Source organism: Ambystoma mexicanum, chromosome 8, assembly GCF_040938575.1.
Source record: "Ambystoma mexicanum isolate Mex_15411 chromosome 8, UKY_AmexF1_1, whole genome shotgun sequence".
Taxonomy (NCBI): Eukaryota; Metazoa; Chordata; class Amphibia; order Caudata; family Ambystomatidae; genus Ambystoma; species Ambystoma mexicanum.
Genome location: NC_090929.1, coordinates 652,044,675 through 652,061,002, shown reverse-complemented (window position 1 = coordinate 652,061,002; position 16,328 = coordinate 652,044,675). Strand labels below are relative to the sequence as shown.

The 16,328-nt window shown below is 51.1% G+C and overlaps 1 protein-coding gene across 9 annotated transcripts in view; it reads left to right on the top strand.

Annotated features, from left to right (window-relative positions):
• The window catches only part of LOC138472286 (coiled-coil domain-containing protein 50-like), a 768,296-nt gene that overhangs the window by 740,332 nt on the left and 11,636 nt on the right, over nt 1-16,328 (top strand). The window lies entirely within an intron of this gene.

Below are 16,328 nucleotides of genomic sequence, written 5' to 3'. Positions count from 1 at the left end.
GGTGCCACATTTTGGGACCCCTGCGATCAAGCTGGATGCAATAACCAAGTTTGTAGGTACACTATTATTTGTGATTCAAGTAGCTGCCAACTGAAATGCAGGATGTCCTCACAAACAATCACCATAATTAGGGTGGTATTCTCTAAAGAGATCTCTCCTGCTGGAATCGTGGTCCGGCCTTCAGACTGCCAAAGTGAATTTGCAAGTATTTAGTTCACTGGAGATTGCCTCACTTTCCCACCTCCCTGCATTGTGTTCTTCTTTGATCTAGTCTAGATGCTTGCTTTCTTGTGTTCCATAGCCCTCGGCTGACTCACATCTCTGAACTGGCAGTAATATCCTTGTTCCTTCTTCCACCATAATGTCAACCTGGCTCACCAGACCCTTATTATTTCTGGCCTTTTTTCACCCTCTTCTTCACTCCTTGATCTTCTCTTCCTCCTGCCTCCTTCACAATACTCCCCGTGTGAATGCTTCTCTGTCACTGCTAGGCTCTAATGTCTGCAACTCATTATTGCTTTGAAGTTCTCACACCTCCTCCTGAACCCTTTTGTCCATCAACTCCTTTTTCTCTACATTGGCCTTCATGGTATCTCCTCATAGGCCTGTCATGCTTCTGACTTCACCCTTTCTCTGATCTTGTCATCTTCACTGTTGTTCCCACTGTGAGAGAACGGATCTCAACGACCGGTGGGGGGTGTCTGTACTTCCGCTCCCTATATGGTGGAGGGGAGGCACAGGAGACCCCAGCCAAGATTCTCTATTCGGTAGCAATGGTCGAGCAATCAAGGCCTAGCTTCTCAGGAGGTGATGCAGGCTGGTTCTTAAGTACAGTGTATCCCCAAGCCCCCACAAAGGAATATCCACACTCTGTATTGGTTAGAACACAGTCTTTATATAATCAATAGTTAAGGTTATGTACATTCATCATGATAACTCACTTTGTACTCCGGCAAAATCTACAATGACAAATATTTACAATCCTAAAGTGGTACCACCCTAGATCTCATTGAAGTGCATGAACAATACTGTACAATGTCACACAGACCAATAGAGTGAAACCAGCAATAGAGAGAGGAGAGAAAATAAGATGGTTGAGCAATAGGCAGAATACTGACCCCTACCACTAGGCACAGTTCTGTGTGGGGATCCCCCCCACCTGGGCAACCTGTAAAGAAAGATATAGCACAAGCCCAGTCCATATATTGCTCTGCAAGTCTTATTTTCCCTAATGTTTTTACCCCCCAATGTACCTGGTGGAGTCGAGTTCCTCGAAAAGGCGTCGACAAACGTCGAGGGACTCGCTGTTCGGCGACGGGGAATCGACGGCCCTTCTTGAATGCCTTCCCTTTCAAGCGGGAGGCACGGGGCGTCGAACGTCCGTCGACAAACGAGGTAGAACGATGTCGAAGAGGCGGCAGCTTCGTCCGAGCGGTGCTCGTCGGCGTCGGGGCGTCGGCGTCCTGCAAGGCGGAGGTGTGCGGGGCACCTCGATGACAATAGTTCTGGACCGCAAAGATTGTAGGGACGGGAGCCCAGCAAGGGCGTCGAGTCGTCCGAGTCTTTGAGGTCGTCGGGTGGCGGGAAACCCACCGGCAGGTTTCTCCTCGGCGCGTTGGTCGTCCTCGACTTTCTCCGGCAGGATAAGGGGTCGACGATGCGGTCGAGAGAGTCCTTCGATTGAATGTTCTTGGGCAAAGGAGCGGACGGCTCCGGTCGTCGGCGGCACAGCGTCAAGTGGTTCCCACGGCTGGGCAACACAACTTCGACGGGCCTCCAGCGGTTCCACAAACCTGCGAACCCTGGTCGACGGCAATGGACTTCGACGGCGTCGATGTCCGGGTGCTTCACCTCGATCTCCTCGGCGGTCCCGTCTCGGGTCGACAGCCTTTCGAGGATCTGTCTTCCAGGGCGCTTCGGCGAAGATGGAGCGGTGCTCGATGGTCCCTCGGAGCACGGGAAGAGGGCGCCTTCCAGGTCCTCTCTCGGGTCAGTCCTTCGACGAACACGGCAGCCTTCGGATCGGTCAAAGCAAATGCAGCAGCAAGTCTTCTTCTTCCAGCTGGGCGTCGAGGGTCAGCAGTTCCAGTTACTCTTGAGTGGAGACTCAGCTTCTGAACGCTTCTGAACACAATGGTCGCTTCTCAACCAATGGTTCCTTCTGAACAATTTCCAGTGGTGAGAGGTCCCCAGATATACTATCCTGTCTCTCATCCACACTGCTGGCACACACACAGCAGCCAATCATACTGCAGGGCATTCATGCAGTCAGTCAGCCAATCAGGCACACAGTGCATTCAGGCCACACTCCTCCCTTTCAGACACTCACAACAAGGAATGTGGATTGGGGCAAGTACCCAGCCATTCAACACTACACACTGCATTCAGGCCAGTTTCGGGCAGGGCTGTCTCAGTCTTTGTCTCACATGCCAGAAACCAGACAACCACAACAAGAAGTGTATATTGGTCACACACTCCATTCACCCAGGTCCCACCCACAGGAGGTACCCACAACATACAGTCACTGAGAAGGCTCCAGCCAGTCTAGCTGGGCCTTCACAACAATACCATACATGGAACTTCCACCCAACAGCCAGTCAGGGGGAAGGGACAGAGTCAGGGCTTCCCAGGACTTTGGGAAAAACAAGACAACAGGCAATAGAAAGCAAGAGGCCACAGGGGCCATCTTGTTTTCTATCAGGAATCAACTGATCCCAATGGCATGGTCTGGGTATCCCAAAATGGAGGACACCCAGAGCACCTGTCAAATTCAGCATGGAGCTGCCACCAGCCCATACCCTGCTCTGTGGGCCACCCACAGGTGCCCAAAAACATACACTAGGGGCACAGGGTTGTACCCCTACCCATGGGTGCCATAAGGGTATCCCATGGGTCTGTTCACCAAACCAAAAGAGAGAGCTGCACTGCCAGGAGTCCCACATGGACTCCTGGGCAGAAAACATAACAGAACACACGGTAAAAACAGTAATAGGACAAGGATTCAGAGGCCCTGTCCCTCAGATGCATTTCCAGCATCACAGTCGCCCCCCCCAGACTGAGGTGGAGGGTGTCTAATCTCCCACGGGATAGACACCCTCATCCAGACGGTCAACATACCTTCTGGAAAGGCCATCTGCATTATCGTGACTCTTCCCTGGTCTGTGCTCTATGGTGAAGTCTAGCCATTGCAGGCTAATGGACCACCTGAGCAATTTCGGGTTCTCACCCTTCATCTGCATAAGCCACTTCAGGGGCTTATGATCTGTTTGGACCTTGAAGGTAGACCCCGTAAGGTAGGGCCTAAAACACCTAAGGCTCCAAACTATACTAAAACACTCCTTTTCAACAGTAGCCCACCTAAGTTATCTACCCTTGAGTTGTCTACTGATGAATATGATAGGGTGTTCTCTCCCTTTGTCATCTAACTGGGACAAGACAGCTCCAATTCCGGTGTCGCAGGCATCCGTCTGGACGATAAAGGGTCGGCTGTAGTCAGGCGCACTCAACACAGGTGCCCTACACAGACTTTCTTTCAAGCCATCAAAGGCCCTCTGACAGTCTTCAGTCCAATTGACCTTCCTAGGCTGCTTGGGTGACGTTAGAGCTGTCAGGGGGGCAGCTATGGTCCCATAGTCTGCCATGAAATTGCGATAGTACCCAGTGAGGCCCAAAAAGGCTCTCACCTGGGTTTGAGTAGTAGGAGTCTCCCAGTTCTGTACATCCTGTACTTTACTGGAGAGAGGTTGGATTTGACCCCCTCCTACCTCATGACCAAGATAGGTAACTTTCCCCTGAGCTATCTGGCACTTGGTGGCCTTGATAGTGAGGTTAGCCCTTTTCAAGGCCTGCAACACCTTATCCAGATGTGTCAAATGCTCTTCCCAGGTGGAACTGTAGACGGCAATGTCGTCTAAGTAAGCCACACAAAAGGCTTCCAGCCCACTGAGCGCATGGTTGACCAATCTCTGGAAGGTGGCAGGGGCATTCTTCAACCCAAAAGGCATGACCCTAAACTGGTAGAGTCCCTCAGGGGTGGAGAATGCCGTCTTTTCCTTGGCATGGTCCGTCAGAGCTATTTGCCAATAGCCTGAAGTAAGGTCAAAGGTGCTCACAAACTTGGCAGCACCGATGGTGTCCACAAGCTCATCAGCCCGGGGCAATGGGTGCGCGTCAGTTTTGGTGACGGCATTGACTCCTCGGTAGTCCACACAGAACCTCCAATCCTTGGTACCCGCCTGGGAACTTGCCTTGGGGACAAGGACCACTGGACTGGACCAGGGACTGGTTGAGGGTTCAATAACACCCAGATCCAACATCTTGGCGACCTCAGCCTGGATGTGGTTCTTGACGGTATCTGACATACGGTAGCACCTGCTTTTGACAGGCACACTGTCACCAGTGTCAATTTCATGCTTACACCACGGTGTAAGGCCTGGCTTCAGTGAAAACAGAGAGGCGTACTGTTGGAGCAAAGCCCTACAGGCCCTCTGTTGCTCTGTTGTCAAATCTGGAGAGAGATGTACTCCCTCCACTGAGCCATCCTGAGGGTTGCTATGCAGCAAATCAGGAAGGGGCTCACTCTCATCCTCTTCTTGCCCTGAAGCTAGCAAGAGACATGAGACCTCTGCTCGCCTGTGGAAAGGCTTGAGCCTGTTGACATGGAATATCTGAGGGGCTACCCCAGAGGCACCCATGTCAACCAGATAATTGACTTCGCCCATCTTGGAGATTATCCTGAAGGGTCCAGTCCACTTGTCTGCCAAAGCTCTAGGCTTGGTAGGCTCCATCACAAGGATTTCCTGTCCCGGAGTCCAATCCACTTGCGAGGCTTTAAGGTCATGCCAGTACTTATTCAATTCCTGGCTGGCCTTGAGATTTGCTGTTGCCTGTCCCATCATCTGTGTCATCCTCCATCTGAGGCCTAACACATAGTCCCCCACTTGCTTGGCGGGACCTGGAGGAGTGGCTTCCCAGCCTTCTCTGATCAAGGCGAGGGGCCCCCTCACGGGATGTCCAAAGAATAACTCAAAGGGGCTGAAACCAACACCCTCTTGAGGTACCTCTCTGTAAGCAAACAGCAGGCATGGCAGGAGGAGATCCCATTTCCTCCTTAGGGGCTCTTCCAAAGCACCTAGCATGCCCTTGAGAGTTTTGTTAAATCTCTCAACCAGACCATTGGTCTGGGGGTGGTAAGAGGTGGAGAACTTGTAGGTTACCCCGCACTCTTTCCACATGGTTTTCATGTAACTCGACATGAAGTTGGATCCTCTGTCAGAGACAACCTCCTTGGGGAATCCAACACGGGTGAAAATGCCCAGGAGAGCCCTGGCAACCACCTTGGCCGTAACCGTCCGAAGGGGTATCGCCTCAGGGTACCTGGTGGCATGATCTACCAAGACCAGGATGAACCGATGTCCACCTGAAGTGGGAGGGTCAAGGGGACCGACGATGTCGATGCCCACCCTCTCAAATGGGGTGCCAACCACTGGCAACGGCTGCAGTGGGGCAATGACACTGCCTCCAGTCTTGCCAGACAACTGACAAGTTGGGCAGGTCCTGCAGTGGGACTCCACTTCTACTCCCATCCGTGGCCAGTAGAAATGGGCAGAGAGCCTCTGCTTAGTCTTCTTGGTCCCAAGATGACCAGCCAAGGGCACCTCATGCGCCAACTGCAGTAGGAAGGGCCTGTAAACCTGGGGTACCACCAACCTCTTGCGGGCACCAGGTTCAGGCTTAGTGGGCTCACTAACAAGGAGCTCACCCTCCCAATAAATCCGGAAATTCCTAGGCACCTCTCCTTGTGCCTGGGCCAGGGCCTGTTTCCTCAGTCCCTCGAGAGAGTGGCACTCTCTCTGTCCCTTACAGAAGTCCGCCCGGGAGGGTCCCCCTTCAGCTAACAAGCATTGAAGGTCGGGATGATCCTCCGGGTTGAGAACCTCTCCCACAGGAGAGTCTTCTGCCTCTTCTCCCAAAGGAGTTGAGTTTGGGTTTTCCACTGGACCCAGCCCGTCCGGAGCATGGATCCCAATGGGTGCTGTCGGAACAGCAGGAAGAGAAGGTGCTCCCTCCACAGAGGTGGCCTTCTTGGTCTCCCTTCTTCTTGCCTTAGGCCTCGCCTTTGGCTCGGGTACCTGACCCACAGCCAGACCCGGTGTCACCTGTGACCTAGTGACTGCAGCAGCAGTCATGGGAAGACCATCCGAGATCAACCCCAACTCTACTAGATCATTCCCTAACAAAATGTTAGCAGGGACATTGTCCTGAACCAGGACAGGAAGCTTCGCTGTCTTGTCGCCAATCATGAGTGTGACTAAGGCTACAGGTGATAATTTGGGAGGCCCACCAGCTAACCTGGTGGTTTGCAGAGGAGCACCTTCATAGTCCTATGGCCTGAGCAGGGTCCTGTCCACCACTGTCATGCTTGCCCCAGTGTCTCTCAAACCAGTAGAAGGCTGGCCATTCAAGAGGACACTTCTCAAAAACCTACGGGTGTTCTGTGGGATAGTCGCCAGTACTTCTGCGTACTGGTCCCAGGCCCCAAGGGACACTAAGGAAATCTCTACCGGAGCACCAAATGTGATCCCGGCAGAGGAGGGGACGACAGTGGCCTCCACCTCAGACACGGGGTAAGGGTAGGTCAGGCTGACAGCCTGTACTCCAATGCCTTACCTTTACACTTGGGGTCACCCCTTCTGTGATCCAGAGCCCCACAGTCCCAACAAGCGCCAGGAGTGTGGGGTACGGTACTGGAACCACTGGGAGCCTGCTTTGCAGCAGGTGGACCACTACTCTTATTCCCACCCCCAGATGACTTATCCCCACTAGATTTTTGGGTCTTAGGAGAGGAAGGTTTTGGTTTACCCGACTGTGACTGCTTGGGGGACTCCTCAGCTTTCTGAGAGGCCCCCTTCTCTTTATCCTTGTCCTTCCCACTGGAGTCCTTAGGGGACACCCGGTGGGAGACCCACTTGTCAGCCAACCTAGCCAGCTTAAAGGGGTCCAAAATGTTCTGGTCAGCCACATACTGACACAGCTCTGGTGAACAGGCTTCAGAGAAATGCTCAAAAAACAAGAGGTGGGACAATTCAACAAAAGTCTTAACCTTGTATCCATCGATCCACCCCATCATGTTCATGTGCGCAGCACTCACCCAGTCAACCCAAGACATATTCTCCTTTTTCTTAAAATCCCTGAACCTTCTAAGGTATTGGGTAGGTGTCTTGCCGAACTTGGCAATCAAAGCAGACTTCATACACTCGTACTGACCCCTTTCTTCCACACTCAGCTTCAGAATACAGTCATACCCGGTTTGAGGCACTCTGCTTAACAAACACTTCGCCCAATCTCTTTTATCCACATCATGAATCTCACAAGCCATTTCAAACGCTTCAATCCATTGGAGGATATCCGAACCCTCCACAAATACACCAACCAAATCTTTCATAAACTTGGTGGCGGGGGACCTGACACTCTCACTGGTTCTAGCTGAAGTCTCCACTCTAGCTTTCTCTAGCTGGATCCTCTGACACTCAGTGTCCTGGCTCTTGAGTTCAAGGTCCTTATTTTTGAGTGCAACTTGTTGAGCCAACTCCTCTTTCTTAAGCTCAGCATCTATTTCCAACTTGCGGTATTCAAAGGCCAATTTCATCCTTAATATCTCAAGCTCTAAGGAATTGCTGGAGTTTGGAACAGAGGCAGCAGGAATGGCGGCATTCCCAGAAACAGATTCAGCAGAAACCCCAGGGGCAGAGTCCTCATTGGTTGCATTCCCCCCCTCATCAAGAGTTTCACTATCAGTCTGGTAGTCCACCAGGGCAGCTATCAGCTCAGCCCTAGACTTCTCCACAAAGTCTAACTCCCTAGCTTCACAAGCACTCTGGAGAGCCTCCAAGCTCATCCGAGTTAATTTGCCATTCGCAATAGACTCCATTGTTTGTAATGCAGTTACCTGGTACACAACTAAACCTTAATTTAATAAAGGGCAAATATCCTTTGTAAGTGGCACGGTTATACACTGATTCTTAAAACCATAAGCATCCCACCGCTGCCACCAGTGTGAGAGAACGGATCTCAACGACCGGTGGGGGGTGTCTGTACTTCCGCTCCCTATATGGTGGAGGGGAGGCACAGGAGACCCCAGCCAAGATTCTCTATTCGGTAGCAATGGTCGAGCAATCAAGGCCTAGCTTCTCAGGAGGTGATGCAGGCTGGTTCTTAAGTACAGTGCATCCCCAAGCCCCCACAAAGGAATATCCACACTCTGTATTGGTTAGAACACAGTCTTTATATAATCAATAGTTAAGGTTATGTACATTCATCATGATAACTCACTTTGTACTCCGGCAAAATCTACAATGACAAATATTTACAATCCTAAAGTGGTACCACCCTAGATCTCATTGAAGTGCATGAACAATACTGTACAATGTCACACAGACCAATAGAGTGAAACCAGCAATAGAGAGAGGAGAGAAAATAAGATGGTTGAGCAATAGGCAGAATACTGACCCCTACCACTAGGCACAGTTCTGTGTGGGGATCCCCCCCACCTGGGCAACCTGTAAAGAAAGATATAGCACAAGCCCAGTCCATATATTGCTCTGCAAGTCTTAGTTTCCCCTATAATGTTTTTACCCCCCCAATGTACCTGGTGGAGTCGAGTTCCTCGAAAAGGCGTCGACAAACGTCGAGGGACTCGCTGTTCGGCGACGTGGAATCGACAGCCCTTCTTGAATGCCTTCCCTTTCAAGCGGGAGGCACGGGGCGTCGAACGTCCGTCGACAAACGAGGTAGAACGATGTCGAAGAGGCGGCAGCTTCGTCTGAGCGGTGCTCGTCGGCGTCGGGGCGTCGGCGTCCTGCAAGGCGGTGGTGTGCGGGGCACCTCGATGACAATAGTTCTGGACCGCAAAGATTGTAGGGACGGGAGCCCAGCAAGGGCGTCGAGTCGTCCGAGTCTTTGAGGTCGTCGGGTGGCGGGAAACCCACCGGCAGGTTTCTCCTCGGTGCGTTGGTCGTCCTCGACTTTCTCCGGCAGGATAAGGGGTCGACGATGCGGTCGAGAGAGTCCTTCGATTGAATGTTCTTAGGCAAAGGAGCAGACGGCTCCGGTCGTCGGCGGCACGGCGTCAAGTGGTTCCCACGGCTGGGCAACACAACTTCGACGGGCCTCCAGCGGTTCCACAAACCTGCGAACCCTGGTCGACGGCAATGGACTTCGACGGCGTCGATGTCCGGGTGCTTCACCTCGATCTCCTCGGCGGTCCCGTCTCGGGTCGACAGCCTTTCGAGGATCTGTCTTCCAGGGCGCTTCGGCGAAGATGGAGCGGTGCTCGATGGTCCCTCGGAGCACGGGAAGAGGGCGCCTTACCAGGTCCTCTCTCGGGTCAGTCCTTCGACGAACACGGCAGCCTTCGGATCGGTCGAAGCAAATGCAGCAGCAAGTCTTCTTCTTCCAGCTGGGCGTCGAGGGTCAGCAGTTCCAGTTACTCTTGAGTGGAGGCTCAGCTTCTGAACGCTTCTGAACACAATGGTCGCTTCTCAACCAATGGTTCCTTCTGAACAATTTCCAGTGGTGAGAGGTCCCCAGATATACTATCCTGTCTCTCATCCACACTGCTGGCACACACACAGCAGCCAATCATACTGCAGGGCATTCATGCAGTCAGTCAGCCAATCAGGCACACAGTGCATTCAGGCCACACTCCTCCCTTTCAGACACTCACAACAAGGAATGTGGATTGGGGCAAGTACCCAGCCATTCAACACTACACACTGCATTCAGGCCAGTTTCGGGCAGGGCTGTCTCAGTCTTTGTCTCACATGCCAGAAACCAGACAACCACAACAAGAAGTGTATATTGGTCACACACTCCATTCACCCAGGTCCCACCCACAGGAGGTACCCACAACATACAGTCACTGGGAAGGCTCCAGCCAGTCTAGCTGGGCCTTCACAACAATACCATACATGGAACTTCCACCCAACAGCCAGTCAGGGGGAAGGGACAGAGTCAGGGCTTCCCAGGACTTTGGGAAAAACAAGACAACAGGCAATAGAAAGCAAGAGGCCACAGGGGCCATCTTGTTTTCTATCAGGAATCAACTGATCCCAATGGCAGGGCCTGGGTATCCCAAAATGGAGGACACCCAGAGCACCTGTCAAATTCAGCATGGAGCTGCCACCAGCCCATACCCTGCTCTGTGGGCCACCCACAGGTGCCCAAAAACATACACTAGGGGCACAGGGTTGTACCCCTACCCATGGGTGCCATAAGGGTATCCCATGGGTCTGTTCACCAAACCAAAAGAGAGAGCTGCACTGCCAGGAGTCCCACATGGACTCCTGGGCAGAAAACATAACAGAACACACGGTAAAAACAGTAATAGGACAAGGATTCAGAGGCCCTGTCCCTCAGATGCATTTCCAGCATCACACCCACATACTCCTTCGTTCCTGTCTCTGCCTCCTGCCCACATTAATCTTCCTATATTACCGCCTCCTTTACTGCCACCAGCAGCTTCACTCTCCCCTTATGATGTTGCCACCTCTGCCTTCATATTCTTTACTACCACCACCTCCTATTAACTCTCCCCTCCGGATGTTAGCACCTCCTTTGTCCCTTTCGGCTCTGGACACCGCCTCTTTCTATCCACGAGCGGCTCCTCCCGTTCTCCATCTTCCTCTTCTTCCAAGTCTCTCCAGTCTCGGATACGAGCCTCCTATGACTCTACACTCAGAAACTGGGTTGGTTGCATTTATACTGTGCTCACTCGTCCCTCTGGGTAGGCCTTTCCTGAGTGTCTGCACATGTTAGTGGTACGTGAGTGAGTGCTGGGATTGGCTCTGACTTTTGGCTACACCTGGGGCAGAATGAGGCTCGGGGGCCTGGATCCAAATAATGCATCCCAGATGGAATTTCACTCGCTCCCGCACTCCTCCTGGCTGTTTGGGGCTGAGCTGGGGCTTTATGAATGATCAATATGCGAAAACTGCAGCTGGTAATCTTTCAGGACCATCTTACTTTGCTGCATGATTAGCTGGTGACTGTTTGCTGCATGTTTCTCAAGTGAGGGAACAGGTTATTTCTGTTTTGCGTAAAGCTGCGTAGTTGAATGTAAAGATTGCATCACCAGCGTGAGCTTCACATGCCGGGGCCAATGAAGTTCCATGTCGTGCCTTAGTTTTAAAATGCACAGGACTCTCTACCTTGATGTGTCTGCAGGTAGGCCAGCCTTCAGCCTTCCGAAGCTAATGACCACGTTTTTAAAGTTCACTGGAGGTAGGCTCCGCTCCCCATCTCTGGCATCTCTGGTACCCAAGACCTCTTCTTAGATCTAATCTAGATGCAGGCTTTCTGGTGTCCCATAGCCCTCATGTACTGCATGTTTTCAATCTATGCAGGCGATTATGGATGTTTGCAAACAAACACTACTGTTGCTTTTACCTTGAAAATCCTTTCCCTAAAGAGCCAGGCTGCGGCTTCCTGCCTGGTGCTGGGGGCCTCCATGTGAAGAGCTACAGACGCTGCTAGTGGGAGTGAATGTAACTATATTTCTGAGGCTTGTGGAATGTGCTTAGATCACATGCTGTGCATAGCCCGCCATCCAGTGGAAGCTGCAGAGTATTACAGTTGTTTTCGTAACTCGAAAAGGGACATCGCCAGGGCGTGCCAGTAATACTATCCCTAATGTGAGGTCCACTGTACACATGATCCCTCACGCGTCGAGGTCCCTCAGATTATTTTTTTCCGACATGTTAGACGGACGCGTATAGCGGAGTTACTTTCGGCAAATTAGCCATTGACTTTGTGAATTAAGATGGTTTCTCTTTCTATCCCTTCTTTGACTCGTAATACCACGCCGAAGAATCGGGACAAAGACTACCATCAAATATCATTGCGATGGACGGAACGGCCATGGAAGGTCGCCCCGGGCCTCGGTGTCCAGACAGTAGAGAGAGGGGGGAGGCCATTGTTAGGAGGCCATTTGTAGAATGCATATTCTCCCCTTCCTACACTTTGTTCGCCCAGCTGCCATCACTATTACCCAGCATTATGGAGAACACCCAATTTACGTTTTGCCCCAAGTGCAACCGTAAGTTCCCCATGGTAGAGAAACATCTCCTGTGAAACTTGTCTCCCGAGAGATCATGTTGAGACTTCTTGTCGGGCCTGTAGGCTCTTCAAGCTTAAGACTTTGAAAGACTGTTCCACTAAGGGCTGGGCCCACCACTCCAGGCAACTCGAGGCCATGGAAGTTGAGGGAACCTTCAGCGATGGCACCAACACCATACTTTTGGACGGCAAGGGCACCGGAGTAGCGGTCGCTACCCAAGCGCAAGCCCCCGACCCCGTACGGCTGGCCGGCAGCCATGTTGTGGGGACTACCCCCGGCGGCGGTAGCGCTCCACCCACACACACCACAAAACACACAACCCTCAGTCGACACTCAACAGATTCTTCGAGTACTCGACAACGCTCAGCACCCTGTCAACGGCCAACCGAATCCCTGTCGTCTGGGCAGTCTAGATCCAGATCGCCGCATGACAAGACAAAGGCGTAGAAAGACGGCAAAACGTCAAGACGGTAAGACGTCGAAAGACGGCAAGGGTGCCAAGCGAAAATCAACATCCGAGGCTCATTCGTCTGCAGACGAAACCTCGGCCCCCACACACGAAATTTGACATTCTTCGTCTAGTAAGACGTCAGGCCCCAAGAAGTCAGTTTCACTCTCCTCTGGGACCCAGGGCGGGGACAAACACCATAAGACACATAAAACCTCCCATACAGAAGACATATCCAAGGGGAAACCTAAGGACCCTAGGCCCAAGCCTATCCCACCCACTAATGAAGACATGGGCCTTCCCGACTCCGAAATGGTATTTCCAAGCTTGAAAGATTGGTCCACAGAGGACATAGATAGGGTTATGCGTAGGATGTCCTTCATTGGGAACTTCTTCCAAAAGCACCCTGAACAGCTTTTAAGCCTTCAGACCACCCCACCCACCTCAGCCCCCTCTAGCTCCCGCCCCCCTGTTTCTCAACCCCCTTCTAAGAGGGTTCGTACTGAGGTACCAACTCAGTGCAGACTTTTAGATCTGTATGACCCTGAAGTCCATCCAGAGGAAGAATAGGAAGATGTTTTGTGTATTGATACAATCTGACCCTCAATTTATGGATGAGGACTTAGACAAATTCTATGATGGGGACGATGAAGACCCAGACCAGGAGGACAATATTTACTCCTTGGATTCACCCATTAATCGGGATCCTCCAGTAATAGAGTCCCCTATAGATAACCAACCCTTACTCAATGAAGTTCTAACTAAAGCGGCAGAACACTTCCGCATAGATACCCAGGCGGTGGTAGAAGACAGATTTAGCTGAGCAATTGTTGGGAGATTAAAAAAAAATGTAGGCCAATTCATTCCAATGTTAAAGTCTGTCCAACACAGAATCCAACCTTCTTTGGAAGCACCCAACCTCACTTGGGCCATTAACCCGCGTGTTGAAAACATTTTTAGACCTGCACCTTCCGACCCTCTTTACATAAGAGGCCAGTTAAGACCAGACTCGCTCATGGTTACCACCACACGGAAAAGAGCAGGCACTCCCCTTGCTTCCGCCGAGGCTCCTCCAGACAAGGAGAGCAAAAATATTTACGCAATGGGCAGGAAAGTAGCCTCTTCTGCAGCCTACCAGACTCGCATTGCTAATAATGCTACACTTCTGGCAAGTTTCAACTGCCACAAGTGGGATGAGGTTTCAGCATTAATTTCTTCAGCACCTGAGCCACTTGAGTCCCAATTGGCCATGGTGGCAGCAGATGCAAGAGCAAGTGACATTCCGCTCCAGGTACCCTCCCATGCATCTCCAGTAGGATGACGAATTTCCAACTTCACCCACGCATGGGAGGGTATTACCTCAGACAGAAGGGTGCTGTCAACAGTAGCAGGGGCTTCTGTGTAGAACTTCTTCAAAAACCTTGCGATCATTCCCCGAAACAAAAAGTACACTCAGAAGAACATCAACAGATTCTTCTACAGGAAATTACAGAGCTTCTATTAAAGGATGCCATAGAAGTGGTCCCAGCCAACCAGGTAAACGGGGGTAAGAAAGATCTAACAATGCGACCTGTATTAGATTTAAGACCTGCAAACAAGTATGTCAAGTCACAAAAGTTCCGCATGACCATGCTACAAGTAGTAATTCCGCTTTTAAAAAAGGGGTATTACATGGCAACACTGGATATGAAAGATGCCTATTTTCATATTCCAATGTTTCCAGCACACAGAAGGTTCTTGCGTTTCAGGATAGCGAACCAGCACTACCAATTCAAAGTGCTGCCCTTCGGAATAGCCTCGGCTCCAAGGGTATTCACCAAGGTACTGGCGGTGGTGGCAGCACACCTGTGCAGGGAGGCAATCCCAGTGTACCCTTACTTGGACGACTGGCTCATAACAGGGGAATCAACTCTGATTTGCAGACAAAACATTCAGACAACAGTCAACCTCCTCTTCCAATTGGGCTTCTCAATCAACGAGAAAAAATTAAGCCTGGTGCCCAGCACCTCCAAACAGTTCTTAGGAGCTATTCTCTCAGAGGAGAGAGAAAACAACTTGTTACTGCAAATACCACACTATCAGGCCGGCCGCCAGATAAGGGTACGCAAAGCAATGCGCTTAATAGGCATGATGGCATCTTGCATTTACCTGGTTCCCACGCGCGCCTGCACATGCGTCCCATACAAGAGTGGTTGGCGAAACAATGGTCTCAGGCAAGCGGTCAGTGGGATGATCTAGTGGTCGTTTCGCCAACACTATTACAAAATCTTCGCTGGTGGACGAGAGAGAATCTGACCAAGGGAACCCCTTCTACGATCCACAGATACAAGCAGTGGTCACAACAGAATCCTCACTAGTGGGGTGGGGGGGCGCACTACCTTCACCACACAGCTCAGGGTCTGTGGTGTCACTCTACGGCTCAGAACAACATCAACGTGCTGGAACTTCTAGCAGTGTTCAATGCCCTCCAAGCATTCGAACCAAATTGAACAGGTCTGTCGGTGCAGATCCTAACAGACAGTACCACAGCAATGTTTTATATCAACAAACAAGGGGGGACACATTCTCCAAATCTATCCAGACTTGCACTCAAACGGAAGATGTTCCTGGCATCTCAACATGTTCCAGGGGAACTCAACGCTCTAGCAGACTCTCTGAGCAGAGACCCCCTGCCAGAAGAACACGAGTGGCGTCTACACGAGGAGGTCGTAGAACACCTCTTTTCCCTGTGGGGTTTTCCAACTGTAGACCTATTCGCCACAAGCGAAAATTGGCAATGCCCAGACTTCGCGTCCAGGTTCCCCCAGCGAGGCTTGAAGGGGAACGCCCTATGGATGAATTGATCAGGGATGTTTGCCTACGCTTTTCCACCAACACCTCTGATGAGGAAGGTGGTGAACAAGATCCACAGGGAACCGATGACGCTCATCCTAGTTGCTCCTATGTGGGCAAGACAACCGTGGTACCCACACCTACGCAAATTGGCTGTGTGCAACCCCATCAAACTCCCGTGCCAGTACAACCTACTCACCCAGCACGAGGGACTAACGGTGCACCCACAGCCCAACTCAATGAACTTAGCAGCATGGCTCCTGAGGTCATAGAGTTCGGACATCTCTTTTTGCCCCAGAGATGTATGGATATCTTGAAAGAATCAAGAAAACCTAACACAAGGCACTGTTACTATGACAAATGGAAACGATTTGTTATTTGGTACCAGAATAAGCAAATCAACCCAGTTGATTGTACTGCTTCTAATATGGTCACCTATATGCTACACCTGCAGGTTTAGTGTTTAACTCACTTAAAGTGCACCTGGCATCTTTACCAGCCTACACCACTTCCCATAACAAAGTGTCATCGTGGAAAGTGCCAGTTGTCAAAGCATTTATGGAAGGGGTAAAGAGATTCCACCCTCCAATTTCTAACCCACCACCAGGTTGGGACCTTAATGTGGTACTTACTAAGTTCATACCCCCCTTTGAGCCCATGCACAAATCTAGTCTCAAACATTTGACTTATAAAACTGCCTTCTTAGTAGCCATCACTTCCATAAGAAGGGTCAGTGAAATCCAAGCTCTGTCAGTGCAGGATCCTTTCTTTACTATGCATAAGGCCAAGCTGGTTTTACAAACTCACCCTAGGTTTTCAACTAAGTTCATTTCTAAATTCCATGTTAAATAGTCTATTGAGCTACCAGCTTTCTTCCAAGAACCCAAAAGCTCTGCTGAGGTAAAACTCCACACAATAGATGTGAGGAGGGCG